At 42.4% G+C, this 18593-nt stretch overlaps 1 non-coding gene across 1 annotated transcript; it reads right to left on the reverse strand.

Moving 5' to 3' along the window:
• Positions 1–17782: 17782 nt before the first annotated feature.
• Trnas-cga lies at positions 17783–17857 on the reverse strand. The gene has a single exon. It is a non-coding gene; the product is annotated as a tRNA-Ser (tRNA).
• Positions 17858–18593: the final 736 nt, after the last annotated feature.

Below are 18593 nucleotides of genomic sequence, written 5' to 3' on the forward strand. Positions count from 1 at the left end.
TTATCCATTACTCCATTCCATGCAAGAACTTTGCAGCACGATATTTCTTGTCGAACAATAGAATGGGAAAATAACGGGAAATTGCAACCAATGTGTGTCAGTTTGGTTTCAGTTCTACGCAACAGAACCTTGTTTCATTTCTGCCTGCATCAGTTGTAACGCTTACCAAGTTTGGCCATGTTAGTTGCATTGATGCTAATGCATGTTGTGTGTTGCGAAATAAAACTTCCCCTGTAGTCATTCCTTTCACATTGCAGAGATGAAAAAGTTCCTAAAACACTTCAAAGTAGGATCAATTCTGCGAACAGATATTAGTAGCGGTTCAGTATCTGATACGTCATCAGTTTCATCGACAGCTAAAGAGAACCATTGAAATAACAGCACCGTTCATGAAGTTGCTCGCACAAATTACTGCCCAAATATTTAATACGCTGGGGACACGTTGTGGCAGACTGGCAAATATTTTCAATTTTGTTGTAGATTTGGACACACCTCCTCAGCGACAAATGAAGCAGGTAGTTTTACTACTTTCCTGTCAGTAAATGGCTGGCCAGTCCTCACTCGTAACTATTTCCGCTACCCTTAAACTCGTACGTACACGCTCCTCGTTCCTTTGAAGTTTATCTTAAAATCGTTTTGTTGGCACTTTACTGACGTTACGAGTGCGTTAATTTTACTTTTTCGTAAATCACTAGGAAGGTTTTAAAATTTTGCTGTATGCTCGATATCACAATGATGTTTGAGATTTCATTTTTCTTAACAGCAGTATTTTATTGGCACGGTAACCATAGAAACTTTCCTTTATACTCAGTAAAAAAGTATAAAACTGTCCATGTTTCGTTACTCACTACATGTTCTTCCAGTAATAAAAAAAAATAGAAGGAATCATCAATTAAAGTTATTAAGCCCTCAACACGGACTAACAGCAGCAAAAACCAAAGTACTACTGCGTGACACAAAAGTTACACATTTTTGTAGACTTAAGTGTATGTCAAAAAAAACTCACAATTGTCTAAATATATAACAAGATAGTTGTTAGCTTCGTTCACCGCCGTGGACGCACCATAAATCGCTTCGTTCGACTGGCGGACACTGGTGGCGCGTGGACGGTAATTCTCGACGCGGCCGGCATTTCATTCGGTCGTCATTGCTATTCGGATTTCAGTTTCGATGGAAATGAGAAAAGTTCCTGGTTATACGACATTTACTTACAAAACAGTCGTGGACAGCAAGGAGAAGTGACGCAAGTCGCTTCCAGCCTGCGACCCGTGGTTTGCCGACTGCTGCACTAGTGCAACTGAAACTACCTCCGAATATCGTAACACAAGTCTTATCTCCTTCTTTCTTCCTCTCGCTTTCAGCGCATATCCCTACCCGTGACGATTCTGCGGGGACTCCTTACGTCTTTTCTTACCAGTGCGCTTACCTTCTGCATTCTGTAGCATTACATCTAAACGCTTTTATCTCCTTCACTTCTGATTTTCAACACATCAGCCACACAAAAGCTACTAAAACTCCATGAAATAATCTGCACTATTGTAGACAGAATATTACGCACTCTCATATGATAACTGGGACGAGTCCAGAAGCCTGGCTTATATTCGGTAACTTAGAGTTCTTTGAGCGCTGATAGTTTGATCAAGGGTTTCGAAGGCAGATCATGGAGAGCATCAGTGTCAACATAGTCAACTTCGTATAGGAGATACAGCGAGGTAAACAGTGAATAAGAATACAAACCTGTACCATGAACTATAGAGGGGTGCAAGCTAGTAATATGATGTGAGACGTAATCACTCCACAACTATCCAACGGGAATGGAAGGGAGGATCATATTTGACACTCTGTTCTGTCATATTAGAAGAAGCATATCTGAATTTAAACGAATAGTTCAATGTATGGATCCTGTTATACTGGAAGATATGATCTAGGAGACACGGCAAATCTACTTCGGGATGGGTGGATACAAATTTGTACCGCATTGACTCCCAATTCGTTTCCACTGTTTTCGCCAAAGCGTCACCGCACTGTAATTTTCAGTTTCATTTCGGTTTCTGTGGGGCAGATGTCCACATATTTTTTTTCATATTGCACACTACATATCCTCAAATTGAAAATTGCGCCTCTGATGCTACACGGCCCAGTATTAAGATTTTTCATTTGTCATGTTAATATACTACAGCGTTATTCAGTTTTCATGTGATCATTTCTGTTACTATAATTAGAAACTGGTCATCCAGTCATATAATATTCTTCACTTTAAAAACCATTGTCCTTCCGCACGTGGTGTGACGAATATGTTAATAAGAGTATGGTTCGTTCCCGAACTATTCCATCCCGCGCCCTCCCCCCTGTCTTTAAAAGATATTAAACAAGAAAGGTTTTCTTTGGACAAGAGGAAACGAATCTTAGGTCTTCCTTTCCAACTATAATAAATGTTGTAATATTTATTTGTTTTTGGAAATAATTCGTTAGATTTTTGTACCTTGCCCGTAACAATTTGCACGATAACTGTGCTCCAGTGATATAGTAATCACTTGCTTTCAGATGTTTGTCTTATGAAAAGCACGTACTTTTTAATTAGGTTTCTATGCTTGATAATCCTTACGTGATCTGTTTTGTAGAGCTTGTTCTGATACTATGGCTATGTAGCACTTCGCACACCATGGCAAAGTGTATAATTGAAAACGAGTCACATTGCTGTCTGTCTCTGATAAACAGTCTTTGAAGACAGAATTTCAATGACGCCTTTTAATCCATCTAGTGTAACAGACACTCTTGCATACTTCTGGCATACTCGTCACCTGACACTCTGACTGCCACTCCACTGTGTTTCTCATTAATATTCAGCATTATTGTCCATTCTTAATGAATCTGACAGCTATCATCTAAACGTTAGAAGTACAAGTACAAGTTGCAAGTACAAACGTTACAAGTACAAATATCTGAATGTGTCCTGTATTATGCCTCACCTGACGTCTGTATTCTCTAGACAACCCCAGAAAGACTGGGTTACAGATCAAAAATGGTTCAAATGGCTCTGAGCACTATGCGACTTACTTATGAGGTCATCAGTCGCCTATAACTTAGAACTAATTAGGCCTAACTAACCTAAGGACATCACACACACCCATGCCCGAGGCAGGATTCGAACCTGCGACCGTAGCGGCCACGCGGTTCCAGACTGAAGCGCCTAGAACCGCACGGCCACACCGGCCGGCCGTTACAGATCAAGAGGAACATATTGTTTCAGATACGTGAAAGCATATTCATAAACGAAATTTTTGATTGGTTAACTCCATGAATTGGTAAGATAATAGAGTCTCAGGTACATTTCCGTGTCAGGTTACACTTCACTTTTACCGAGGGTATCATTAGAGGAACACGTGAGGCAATACTGACCTTACGACTTATCTTAGAAGAAAGATTAAGGAAAGGCAAACCTACGTTTCTAGCATTTGTAGACTTAGAGAAAGCTTTTGACAATGTTGACTGGAATACTCTCTTTCAAATTCTGAAGGTGGCAGGGGTAAAATACAGGGAGCGAAAGGCTATTTACAATTTATACAGAAACCACACGGCAGTTATAAGAGTCGAGGGACATGAAAGGGAAGCAGTGGTTGGGAAGGGAGTAAGACAGGGTTGTAGCCTCTCCCCGATGTTATTCAATCTGTATATTGAGCAAGCAGTAAAGGAAACAAAAGAAAAATTCGGAGTAGGTATTAAAATTCATGGAGAAGAAATAAAAACTTTGAGGTTCGCCGATGACAGTGTAATTCTGTCAGAGACAGCAAAGGACTTGGAAGAGCAGTTGAACGGAATGGACAGTGTCTTGAAAGGAGGATATAAGATGAACATCAACAAAAGCAAAACAAGGATAATGGAATGTAGTCTAATTAAGTCGGCTGATGCTGAGGGAATTAGATTAGGAAATGAGGCACTTTAAGTAGTAAAGGAGTTTTGCTATTTGGGGAGCAAAATAACTGATGATGGTCGAAGTAGAGAGGATATAAAATGTAGGCTGGCAATGGCAAGGAAAGCGTTTCTGAAGAAGAGAAATTTGTTAACATCGAGTATAGATTTAAGTGTCAGGAAGTCATTTCTGAAAGTATTCGTATGGAGTGTAGCCATGTATGGAAGTGAAACACGGACGATAAATAGTTTGGACAAGAAGAGAATAGAAGCTTTCTAAATGTGGTGCTACAGAAGAATGCTGAAGATTTGATGGGTAGATCACATAACTAATGAGGAAGTATTGAATAGGATTGGGGAGAAGAGAAGTTTGTGGCACAACTTGACCAGAAGAAGGGATCGGTTGGTAGGACATGTTCTGAGGCATGAAGGGATCACCAATTTAGTATTGGAGGGCAGCGTGGAGGGTAAAAATCGTAGAGGGAGACCAAGAGATGAATACACTGAGCAGATTCAGAAGGATGTAGGTTGCAGTAGGTACTGGGAGATGAAAAAGCTTGCACAGGATAGAGTAGCATGGAGAGCTGCATCAAACCAGTCTCAGTACTGAAGACCACAACAACAACAACATCATTAGAGGGCATCATGTTACACCTGAGGCAGTTGTTTGTTTCACCTGAGGCATTTGCATGTGTTATAACTATCACCCCCCCCCCTCCATCCTCCCCCCCCCCACCCCTCCCCCACGCTTCCCTCCTACCCAGGCCCACTCATGCACCTTAGGCATTACGACCAGACCGGTTATAGCTGGTTCAATCCACTGATAAGTCTTTTAGGATCAAAGACCATGTCCTAAGCTGTGGTACGTTCAGGTCACCTCCCTCACCTCTCCAACGGAACGATAAGCTTCAAATTCCCTCTCGTCCTTCTCATTCTTTAGTAATAGAGGAAATGTATGTAATGTATCTTTCAATGTCTGTGCACTGCGGTGGAAGGATCGTCATGCAACTGCAGCAGAGTTCAGCCACCAACGACCCTCCGCACAACCAGAATAAGAATACATGTACGAGTACGTGCACGAGAATACATGTAAGAGTACTCGTAAGTACAGGGTGTGGCACGCATATCCGGCCCGTAAAGTGTGGCATGTTGCACTTTCCCGCTTAAAGTAACATAAATGGCGCTCCTCTTCTGTGAAGTTTGAATAAAAGTGCTCAAGGATGCCCAAATACACGTCACTGTTAACTGCCGTCTCAAAGGATAAAGCCCCCAGAACGCGTGTGGCGAAAATGGCACACCAAACACCAATCTTCTCGTCATATAAGGGTACCTGGTTGATCTTGTGTCATGGATTTTTCGTCGTCCAGTACTGGTTGTTTTGGGAATTTATATACGCAGACAGGTTGAATCACACCTCGTCACTCATGATGAGCCTGAGAGGGTCCAAAATGTCACTGGCAACTTTTATCAATAGCCATGAACAGAAATGCTCTGTCTTGTGCAGATCAGGCTCTTTCGGTTCTTTCGCAACACTAATCCGGTTATAACTTCAGTCCCCAGTAAACACGTCTCCACCTTCTCTCACTCGCCTCAGTTGTTCACACAGTGTCCTGCCTGACTTATGAGGACCTTTTGTCATTATCTCTTGCACCTGCCTCTTTAATTCAGGTGTGCAGGAAGGTGGTAATTTGTTCTTGGGAGCATTTTGAATTCATCCTGTACGTCACCACTTTTCAGTCAAATCCAGTATGGTGCTTTCTGCTGGCACAGAACGTCCTGGAAATTCCTGCTGAAATTAATTCTTTGTTTCCACAAAATATCCCGTGTAAATGAACGCTTCAACAATGGCAGAACGCTAGGATAACGAATACGGCATTATCGTACGCCCATACTAACGCTGCTTCACAAAAGATGTCCCCTTCTCAAGTGTTTTCGACACGTTTCACTGGCTGCGGGTGCAGCAGTGTTGGTACGTCAGAGAAAATGCTTAGTTCATGGGAGACTGTTTGGACAGTGTTTCTCATTTTCCATTATTATTGACCAAAGCGCACGCACTGGAACGTTGTCGTTGCTTAAGACGGCCGGTTTTACTTGGGGCACCCTGTACAATTGAACCCTACTTCTCACGATTTGTATCTTATTTGCTGCATTCTTACGGATTTCCCAAATACCTACATATCCATCTTAAGAAATTTGTAAATACAATGTGAAACAATTACTGCAGCACTTTCCTTATCAAAATTACTTCGATATGCTAAGTTAAACAGCAACTGCAATACATTATATAACAAACTGCATAGATATCCCAAGTCAAATAATTTCCACAATGCACAGTTTAAGAATAAACATGCTCTTGGTGAGACATTAAACATTTAACAAATAAACTTGTGTAAATAAGTTTCGTAATATATTGGTAACGACACATACGCTACAGATCAGACTTGAAAATCTGAAACAAATACCTCAGTACAATATAAAAATATACAGCAAATCCGTGTCATCGAAACAATAGTACTGTGCGTGACATCACAGTGTGAATGTTAAACCGCGCATGTTCACCTATTAATAGAAGTACTGTAATGTAATGATGTCATGGCACATTCGGCAATTCTCGGTAAATATTAACAAAATTTACGACACAAGACATTTTAACAACACAGCATGTGATTGTACTGCGTCTGAGTTACTATAATTTAATGGCATCGCAGCACATTCAGCCAAATCTTGGTGAATATTAACAAAAATTATGATATAAGTAAATTTAACAATGCACGGCGTGACTATTCCATGGCTGAGTTACTATAAATTACTGTTGACACAACATATTCTACAAAAGCTCGGTAAATAAGGACAAAATTATGTTGTACTACAATGTGTGACTGACTTGTTGTAATTTAATGACGCCGAGCGGTCTAAGGCGCTGCAGTCATGGCCTGTGCGGCTGATCCCGGTGGAGGTTCGAGTCCTCCCTCGGGCATGGGTGTGTGTGTTTGTCTTTAGGATCATTTAGGTTAAGTAATGTATAAGCTTAGAGACTGATGACCTTAGCAGTTAAGTCCCATAAGATTTCACACACACACACACACACACACACACACACATATATATATATATATATATATATATATATATATATATATGTGTGTGTGTGTGTGTGTGTGTGTGTGTGTGTGTGTGTGAAATCTTATGGGACTTAACTGCTAAGGTCATCAGTCTCTAAGCTTATACATTACTTAACCTAAATGATCCTAAAGACAAACACACACACCCATGCCCGAGGGAGGACTCGAACCTCCACCGGGATCAGCCGCACAGGCCATGACTGCAGCGCCTTAGACCGCTCGGCGTCATTAAATTACAACAAGTCAGTCACACATTGTAGTACAACATAATTTTGTCCTTATTTACCGAGCTTTTGTAGAATATGTTGTGTCAACAGTAATTTATAGTATATATATATATATATATATATATATATATATATATATATATATATATATATATATAATTTAATGACGCCGTAGTAAATTCTATCTGAATACATATTATATTATTATGGACTTGCCCCTGCGTTATTAGTGTGTGACATCACTATAAAGTTGTCTTACGAGGGCGTGGATTAGATATAGACTTGTAAAATACTGATGCAAGAAACCTAGGCATTACTACAGTTACACTTTAAACAAATACCACCACCACCACTGGCAACACAGAACACAGTAGAATTTGAGACAGCGTCCCAGCGCTCACGTGCCACCTTGCAGGCATCCACCACCAGTACAGGCAAACACCGGTATCACGGATGGCAATGACTGGTGCTGTGAGTCGAAACACAAATGAGATATCCGTTTGGTAATCAATGCTGGTCACCTTCGCGGCGCCACTGACTCTGCGTCACATACGACGTACATCTGCCCACCCATCTTTCCATCATACGATAAGAATGACAGATATACGCACTTCATTTATTTACCAACACACACACCCCTGCTTACACCTTCTGCAAGCACAATGACGAATGATCACATGGCTCCATTACTGTTTAAAGGTATCACGGACCGTCAACAAGAGTCCGCCACCATCTGAAGCGTTCTGGCCGACCCCTACAATCCACGAGAATCCTCCCCTCCCGCTTTCCTTCTCGGTCAAGACCAATAAGAGATATGCTCCGACTCCCACTTTTATTACTATGAGAGTCTGACGACTTTTTCTGTTTGCTACCAGTAAGCGGGGATCAGCTAGCGCCCCTCTGCCCCCACAGAGGAGGAATAAAAAAGTTGGAAAGCATGTAAATATAATTAACCTACAATAGCACAATATTTAAAGGAAAAATCTCTTGCTAGATACCAAATGTACATCACATCTGCATTATAAGTGTGTTGCAGCACTACAATAATCATAATTAACAACCACAGGAAAGTCAGAGTATGTATATTCACCACAAATCGCCACAATAACATTATAAAAACAATTGATCTCACCACCAGCATAAAACATACTTCATATTTTGTTAGAAAGGAAAACAACAACATCACGAATAGGATACCTTACAAAACTGTGACGCTGTAGTATTCTATACTGAAGAGACAAAGAAACTGGTACACCTGCGTTATATCAGGTAGGACCCCCGCGAGCACGTAGAAGTGCCGCAAGACGACGTAGTATGGACTCTATGAATATACTTGGAAGGAGAGACAGCATTGGTCGTATATTTTTGTTTATTATCGCAAAATCGACTTCCTGTCACTTAGTGACCATCTTCAGTGCTGAGTCTATGTGATCGCCGTAAGCTTATTGACACCAGTGCTTACTAATTTAAGTTACAATTACAGCTCTGAAGATGGTCACTAAGTGACAGAAAATCGATTTTGCGATAATAAACAAAAATATACGACCAATGCTGTCTCTCCTTCCAAGTATACCCATTATCTGGTCGTAGTGCACAGGACACTATGGAGTCGCCAATCAATGACTCTACGAATTGAAGTAGTGCTGGAGGGAACTGATACCATAAATACTGTAGGGCTATCCATGAATCCGTAAGATTACGAGAGGATGGAGATCTCTTCTGAACAGCACGTTGCAAGGTGCCCCAGGTATGCTAAAAAATGTTCATGTCTGGGAAGTTTTGTGGCCAGCCAGAGTGTTTAAATTCCGACGAGTGTTCCTGGAGACATTCCGTAGCAATTCTGGGTGTGTGAGATGTCGCATTGTCCTGCTGCAATTGCCCAAGTCAGTCAGAATGTACAATGAATACGAATCGATTCAGGTGATCAGACAGGATGCTTACGTCCGTGTCAGCTGTCAGAGTCGTGTCTAGACGTATCAATGGTCCCATGCCCCACACCATTACAAAGCCTCCTCCAGCTTGTACAGTCCCCTGCTGGCATGCATGGATTCATGAGGTTGTTTCCATACCGGTACACGTCCACCAGCTCGATACAATTTGAAACGACACTCGTCCGACAGGGCAACATCCTTCCAGTCATCAACAGTCCAATGTCGGTGTTGACGGCCCCAGGGGACGTGTAAAGCTTTGTGTCGTGCAGTCAACAAGGGTACACGAGTGGGCCTTCGGCTTGAAAAGCTCATAACGATGATTTTTCTTTAAATGCTTCTCATGGTGACACTTGTTGATGGCCCAGCACTGAAATCTGCAGCAATTTGCGGAAAGGTTGCATTTCTGTCACGTTGAACGTTTCTCTTCACTCGTCGTTGGCCCCATTATTACAGGATCTTTATCCGACCGCAGCGATGTCGGATATTTCATGTTTTATCGGATTCCTGACATTCACGGTACACTCGTGAAATGGTTGTACGGGAAAATTCTACTTCATCGCTACGTCGGAGATGCTGTGTCCCGTCGCTCCTACATGGACCACCACGTTCAAACGTACTTAAGTCTTGATAACCTGCCATTTTCTCAGCAGTAACCGATCTAACAATTGCGCCAGACAGTAGTGTAATTTAGGCGCTGCCGACTGCAGCGGCTTTTTCTGCCTCTTTACATGTCTCCGTATTTGAATACGCACGGCTGTACCAGTTTCTTTGGCGCTTCAGTGTAGTGTGCAGATAAATAAACACAGAAAAAATCCGAATATGCAGTCCAACAACACATTTCTAAATTCACACCGTAACTCTTTACTCATAAACATAGGGCGGGAATGGAATAGGCAAGCACTATATTAAAAATGTAACTAGAGACACGTGTGTAATCATATCTGGTGCATCGTAGCTAGTAACTGAGTGGTGAACACGCTGCCTCTGCCAGCCAGTGTCTGCCAGTAACCGCTACAGTCTACTGACTGGTTTGATGCGGCCCGCCACGAATTCCTTTCCTATGCTAACCTCTACATCTCAGAGTAGCACTTGCACCCTACGTCCTCAATTATTTGCTTGACGTATTCCAATCTCTGTCTTCTACAGTTTTTGCCCTCTACAGTACCTCTAGTACCATGGAAGTCATTCCCCCATGTCTTAGCAGATGTCCTATCATCCAGTCCCTTCTCCTTATCAGTGTTTTCCACATATTCCTTTCCTCTCCGATTCTGCGTAGAACCTCCTCATTCCTTACCTTATCAGTCCACCTAATTTTCAACATTCGTCTATAGCACCACATCTCAAATGCTTCGATTCTCTTCTGTTCCGGTTTTCCCACAGTCCATGTTTCACTACCATACAATGCTGTACTCCAGACGTACATCCTCAGAAATTTCTTCCGCAAATTAAGGCCGGTATTTGATATTAGTAGACTTCTCTTGGCCAGAAATGCCTTTTTTGCCATAGAGAGTCTGCTTTTGATGTCCTCTTTACCCAGTCCGTCATTGGTTATTTTACTGCCTAGGTAGCAGAATTTCTTAACTTCATTGACTTCGTGACCATCAATCCTGATGTTAAGTTTCTCGTTGTTCTCATTTCTACTACCTCTCATTACCTTCGTCTTTCTCCGATTTACTCTCAAACCATACTGTGTACTCATTAGACTGTTCATTCCGTTCAGCAGATCATTTAATTCTTCTTCACTTTCACTCAGGATAGCAATGTCATCAGCGAATCGTATCATTGATAAACTTTCACCTTGTATTTTAATTCCACTCCTGAACCTTTCTTTTATTTCCATCATTGCTTCCTCGATGTACAGATTGAAGAGTAGGGGCGAAAGGCTACAGCCTCGTCTTACACCCTTCTTAATACGAGCACTTCGTTCTTGATCGTCCGCTCTTATTATTCCCTCTTGGTTGTTGTACATATTGTATATGACCCGTGTTTCCCTAGAGCTTACCCCTACTTTTTTCAGAATCTCGAATAGCTTGCACCATTTTATATTGTCGAACGCTTTTTCCAGGTCGACAAATCCTATGAAAGTGACTTCATTTTTCTTTAGCCTTGCTTCCATTATTAGCCGTAACGTCAGAATTGCCTCTCTCGTCCCTTTACTTTTCCTAAAGCCAAACTGATCGTCACCTAGCGCATTCTCAATTTTCTTTTCCATTCTTCTGTATATTATTCTTGTAAGCAGCTTCGATGCATGAGCTGTTAAGCTGATTGTGCGATAATTCTCGCACTTGTCAGCTCTTGCCGTCTTCGGAATTGTGTGGTACATGCTTTTCGGAAAGTCAGATGTTGTATCGCCAGACTCATATATTCTACACATTAACGTGAATAGTCGTTTTGTTACCACTTCCCCCAATGATTTTAGAAATTCTGATGGAATGTTATCTATCCCTTCTGCCCGTAAGTCCTCCAAAGCTCTTTTAAATTCCGATACTAATACTGGATCCCCTATCGCTTCTAAATCGACTCTTGTTTCTTCTTCTATCACATCAGATAAATCTTCACCCTCATAGAGGCTTTCAGTGTATTCTTTCCACCTATCTGCTCTCTCCTCTGCATTTAACAGTGGAATTCCCGTTGCACTCTTAATGTTATCACCGTTGTTTTGAATTTCCTGTATGCTGAGTCTGTCCTTCCGACAATCATATCTTTTTCGATGTCTTCACATTTTTCCTGCAGCCATTTCGTCTTAGCTTCCCTGCATTTCCTATTTATTTCATTCGTCAGCGACTTGTATTTCTGTATTTTCCCGGAACATGTTTGTACTTCCTCCTTTCATCAATCAACTGAAGTATTTCTTCTGTTACCCATGGTTTCTTCGCAGCTACCTTCTTTGTTCCTATGTCTTCCTTCCCAACTTCTGTGATGGCCCTTTTTAGAGATGTCCATTCCTCTCCAACTGTACTGCCTACTGCGCTATTCCTTATTGCTGTATCTATCGCGTTAAAGAACTTCAAAGGTATCTCATCATTACTTAGTACTTCCGTATCCCACTTCTTTGCGTATTGATTCTTCCTGACTAATGTGTTGAACCTCAGCCTACTCTTCATCACTACTATATTGTGATCTGAGTCTGTATCTGCTCCTGCGTACGCCTTACAATCCAGTATCTGATTTCAGAATCTCTGTCTGACCATGATGTAATCTAATTGAAATCTTCCTGTATCTCCCGGCCTTTTCCAAGTATACCTCCTCCTCTTGTGATTCTTGAACTGGGTATTCGCTATTACTAGCTGAAACTTGTTACAGAACTCAATTAGTCTTTCTCCTCTTTCATTCCTTGTCCCAAGCCCTTCTATAACCTTTTCTTCTACTCCTTCCCCTACAACTGCATTCCAGTCGCCCATGACTATTAGATTTTCGTCCCCCTTTACATACTGCATTACCCTTTCAATATCCTCATACACTTTCTCTATCTGTTCATCTTCAGCTTGCGACGTCGGCACGTATACCTGAACTATCGTTGTCGGTGTTGGTCTGCTGTCGATTCTGATTAGAACAACCCGGTCACTGAACTGTTCACAGTAACACACCCTCTGCCCTACCTTCCTATTCATAACGAATCCTACACCTGTTATACCATTTTCTGCTGCTGTTGATATTACCCGATACTCATCTGACCAGAAATCCTTGTCTTCCTTCCACTTCACTTCACTGACCCCTACTATAACTAGATTGAGCCTTTTCATTTCCCTTTTCAGATTTTCTAGTTTCCCTATCACGTTCAAGCTTCTGACATTCCACGCCCCGACTCATAGAACGTTATCCTCTCGTTGATTATTCAATCTTTTTCTCATGGTAACCTCCCCCTTGGCAGTCCTCTCCCAGAGATCCGAATGGGGGACTATTCCGGAATCTTTTGCCAATGGAGAGATCATCATGACACTTCTTCAATTACAGGCCACATGTCATGTGGATACACGTTACGTGTCTTTAATGCATTGGTTTCCATTGCCTTCTGCATCCTCATGTCGTTGATCATTGCTGATTCTTCCGCCTTTAGGGGCAATTTCCCACCCCTAGGACAAGAGAGTGCCCTGAACCTCTATCCTCTCCTCCGCCCTCTTTGACAAGGCCGTTGGCAGAATGAGGCTGACTTCTTATGCCGGAAGTCTTCGGCCGCCATTGCTGATTATTTATCGAAATTAAGGCAGCGGCGGGGATCGAACCCGGGACCGAAAACGTTTTGATTTTGAATCAAAGACGCCACCCCTAGACCACGGGTAGAAACTAACCATCAGAAATAGGGGTTTGATTAGGTAGTCAGTGTGCCACAAGTTGAAGCATGTTGCAGAAGAGTAAAGTGCAGGCTGTGTTAAAAACATTATTATGTTCTATATTAGAAATCTCTCTAACATCGGAGTGCCAGACGAATATTATAGTCTACGAAGTTGGAAACGTTTATGCCCTCGGTGATTATTTTGTTGACATTCATTATGTTATCCTTCAAGACTTACACTTTACGTAATTATGTTATTTTGGGTTTCTAAGCTTGCTGACATACTTCTCTAACCTGCACTTTGGAAAGCGTTCGGTAGAAGTAAATATTTTAATGCTTTTGTAAATGTGAAAATGTTGTAACATACTCTTTAGGAACTGGTGACTTACTTGCTGACTTTGTATAAGGTTCGTCTAAATCATCCACGTAATGCTATTTCAGATAGATTTGTTAGAAATAGTTTCGATTAACAAGTGAATATTACGGGTATGCTTCGTGAACTTAAAATTGGAATCCATGCATGAATACGTCATACAGATAATTTTAAAAACTGCAAATTTTAGCTGCTTGCAGAATGACTGTAATACCACCAACGTACATTTCTCATAAAGACAACGAAGATAAAGGAATTTACGGCTCGGACAGAGGCATAAAGACACACATTTTTTCCCCTCGCTCTCTTTTGTGAGAGGTATGAGGTATGCTCCATCATGCACCATACCGTGGTTTTCGGAGTATGTACGTAGAAGTTGATGTGTTCTATAAGTTTAGCAGTCTTAACTAGTATGTGTCTATGCTCGTCGGGAAATATGTGGAATCTAGGAATCGTATGTAGTAGTTAGCTAGAAAAGCAATTCAAACAGCCGGCCGATGTGGCCGATCGGTTCTAGGCGCATCAGTCTGGAACCACGCGACCGCTACGGTCGCAGGTTCGAATCCTGCCTCGGGCATGGATGTTTGTGATGTCCTTAGGTTATTTAGGTTCAAGTAGTTCTAAGTTCTAGGGGACTGATGACCTCTGATATTAAGTCCCATAGTGCTCAGAGCCATTTGAACCATTTGAATTCAAACAAATGGTATTATGGTTAAAATGGCTCTCAGCACTATGGGACTTAACTTCTGAGGTCATCAGTCCCCTAGAATTTAGAACTACTTAAACCTAACCAACCTAAGGACATCACACACATCCATGCCCGAGGCAGGATTCGAACCTGCGACCGTCGCGTCCGCGTGGTTTCAGACTGTAGCGCCTAGAACCGCTCGGCCACCCTGGCCGGCCAAATGGTATTAATGAGTTTTAATACAAAAAAGTAAATCAAAATAGTTGACTTCGACACTTACACAGATGTGTCGCGAGCAAAGGGCGACATACAAGATAAGCAATCTCTTCAGTATAACAATTCCCAAGTCTGTGTTACATAGAGTGTACAAGCCGAGTAGCGAACATTGACCAACTGCTCTGCAACCAGTCGGAGCGCCGCTTATGGCCTCCTCACAAAGGGGCCGCTGCTGTCGCGTTGTCGTCCTTTAAGGAAGTCCGGTCAGCGTGCGATTAGCTGGCTTCTTCTCACAGCGGCTGGCGTGCCCGCAATTGACTTCATTGCGTAACAATAACAAGAAGAAACTTCATGATCACGTGACCAGCTTACAAGCCTAAAGTGACCTAGAGTTCAGACCAGAATTGTAAATGCTTACATAGACATTTAAAAAAAATAGTGAAGAATCTGTGGCTCCTGTGCCGAATTGGCATGTGTTTATTTTTCGCGCTTCAGTCGGACAGTCGCTCGGACATATGCATATGTAACCCCTGAACTGGTTTCCCAACTTTGCAGTAAAGTAGGTTGCCATGGAAGAGTAACAACGTAGTTCTCGCGAAAATCAGCCGATTACGGGTACGTTGCGTGACTACTATACCTTAGACCATTGTCTATAAACCCATTACGATATAACTATCTGGCTGATGAGTAATAATGGTAACTTTATGTACGTTTCTATGCTACACACCACAAAAAACGCAATTGAAAATTCCAATTATTTCCCTAAACGTGGTATACAAGTGATAAATAATTATAGATTAGGTTGATAACGACAGGTAGTTGTAGGTTTTTTGCGACAGTATTTCGACAATGGTGCCTCTGAAAGACATTTTCACAACCTCTGTGATCATTTGTAGCATTAGGTGAATGGAGCGGGAGCATCCATTCGATGGCGTAATGCGATTTCTCCGGTATTTACATATACACCTACATGGCTACTCTGTAAATCAGACTTCAGTGCCCGGCGGACGGTTTATAATATCACCTTCGTAAGAGTTCTCTGTTATTCCACTTTCGATTAGCGCCCGAAAGAGAAAACGAACACATGTATCTTTTCGTGAGAGCAATCATTTCTCTCATTGTATTATGATAATCGCTTCTCTCTATATAGGTCGGCGTCAACAAAATATTGTCGTATTGCCTGAAACTATCTCAAGGAAGGTCAGCTATGCTGATGATATGGCCCTAGCTATCCAAAGCAAGCAGTTTGAAGACACTGAAAACATCCGCACAACTGATCTAATCAAAAAGCATGAGTATTTCACCAATCGGAGGCCAATACCAAATCCCACCAAGACTGAAGTCAGCTGTTTTCATTTGAACAACAGAATGGCGGGATATGAGCTGAAAGTTCGTATGAATAACAGTCAACTGCGATATCAGCCACATCCAAAGTACCTGGGGTCAGGCCGGCTGGAGTGGTCGAGCGGTTCTAGGCGCTACAGTCTGGAACCGCGCGACCGCTTAAGTGGTTCGTAATTGTAATTGCTAGGTACTTCGTTGAATTTCTGGCCTTATTAAATTTAATTGATTTATCGTCTATCAATTGATTGATTCCTTTTAACATTCATGTGGATGACCTCAAGCTTTTCATTATTTAGGGCCAATTGACAGTATTGTCAGGAAGAGTTCTGATTTTGCGAATCACTACTTGAAGTGAAGTCATAATACGTGATCAACTCACAATGCACACATTGCGGTTGGTAAAGCTCAAAATATAATTGCAAATATCCGTCTGTAATCTATTTTCTATACCACATACATCCGTGCAGAATTCTCATGTGGGCGCACACGCTGGCACGGTTGTTACAACTACACTGCAGAAGTTTTACTGAGGAGACCTAATACGTCCTGCATACGGCCCCGGTGTTTCCATTTGCGATTTCAATAATTTTGTACCCCTGAAGAAAGATAGTTATGGTCTTTGATTTGCTTCAGACGAAGAGGAGCACGCCTGGGCTGGCCGGAGTGGCCGAGCGGTTCTGGCGCTTCAGTCTGGAACCGCGGGACCGCTACGGTCGCAGGTTCGACTCCTGCCTCGGGCATGGATGTGTGTGATGTCCTTAGGTTAGTTAGGTTTAAGTATTTCTAAGTTCTAGGGGACTGATGACCTCAGAAGTCCCATAGTGCTCAGAGCCATTTTTGAGCACGCCTGGGAACAATAATGTTCGTGTATACAACCGTTAACATTTTTCCATGAAGGGACTGAACGTCCTGTCGCGCAGTGAGATAAATGTATTAACAGCTATGGCGATTAGTTTTAAAATAATAAATAGTTTACTTATTGTTTCCATCTGTCTCGTTTTCATTTGACAAGTGAAGAACTTGTACGAACTGACGAACATGAAAGTGCGCGAATAGTTTATCGAAGATGTTTCCAGGATGACATATCTTGAGATGCAAATCTACAGGATTAGTACATGGCAGGCGAACATGAAAACAGATGAATAACCTGTGATACGGGCATATATATGGTGAACGTTAATAAAACCGAAAAACCGCAGGGGCTGATGTCTTACTGGAAATTGGGGAAAAAGATCGTATGAACATGTGTCCGGAAATGAGTCATTGACACGGTAGATGGCTCTGAGGTATGAAAGTTCCTTTGACCATATGCGCCGTGCAGAGTGGCTGTTCGGTTTGAGACGTCATGTAATGGATTTCACAGACCCTCCCGCCGGAGGTTCGAGTCCTCCCTACGGCATGGGTGTGTGTGTTATTCTTAACAAAAGTTAGTTTAAGTTTGTTTAAGTAGTGTGTAAGTCTAGGGACTGATGACCTCAGCAGTTTGGTCCCTTAGGGAATTCAAACACACACATTTGACCATGTGCTGTGTGTGTTCCTGTGTGTCGGAGGCTGTGTGATTGACGAAGCGTACTGTAAGCAGCAGAATGGTCCGGTATTCATGTTGGGAAAAAACTGAGATGGTATGAGATCCAGAATGAGATTTTCACTCTGCAGCGGAGTGTGCCCTTATATGAAACTTCCTGGCAGATCAAAATTGTGTGCTGGACCGAGACTTGAACTCGGGACCTTTGCCTTTCGCGGGCAAGTGCTCTACCAACTGAGCTACCCAGGCACGACTCACGCCCCGTCCTCACAGCTTTACTACTGCCAGTATCTCGTCTTCTACCTTCCAGACTTTACAGATGCTCTCCAGCGAACCCTGCAGAACTAGCACTCCTGAAAGAAAGGATACTGCGCAGACATGGCTTAGCCACAGCCTGAAGGATGCTTCCAGAGTGGGATACGGCAAAGGTCCCGAGTTCGAGTCTCGGCCGGCACACAGTTTTAATTTGCCAGGAAGTTTCATATCAGCGCACACTGCGCTGCAGAGTGAAAATCTCATTCTGGAAACATCCCTCAGGCTGTGGCTAAGCCATGTCTCCGCAGTATCCTTTCTTTCAGGAGTGCTAGTTCTGCAGGGTTCGCAGCAGAGCTTCTGTAAAGTTTGGAAGGTAGGAGACGAGATACTGGCAGAAGTAAAGCTGTGAGGAGGGGGCGTGAGTCGTGCCTGGGTAACTCAGTTGGTAGAGCACTTGCCCGCGAAAGGGAAAGGTCCCGAGTTTCGGTCCGGCACACAGTTTTAATCCGCCAGGAAGTTTTTAACTGGGATTGTGTTTATGTATGGCCAAGTAGATGGAAACGGTAGAGAGGAAGCACTGTTATACCAAAAAAAGTGCCCTTATAGACACCAACTACATCACACAACAGTTCAAGTCCATTCTGGGCATTTGTGTGATAATGGGTCGTTTGAGAGAGACAAACTTGCAGTGAGGTGGTGGACTATGCGTACATCAGATCTGGAGGACCAG

The sequence above is a fragment of the Schistocerca piceifrons genome, chromosome 8, assembly GCF_021461385.2.
Source record: "Schistocerca piceifrons isolate TAMUIC-IGC-003096 chromosome 8, iqSchPice1.1, whole genome shotgun sequence".
Lineage (NCBI taxonomy): Eukaryota > Metazoa > Arthropoda > Insecta > Orthoptera > Acrididae > Schistocerca > Schistocerca piceifrons.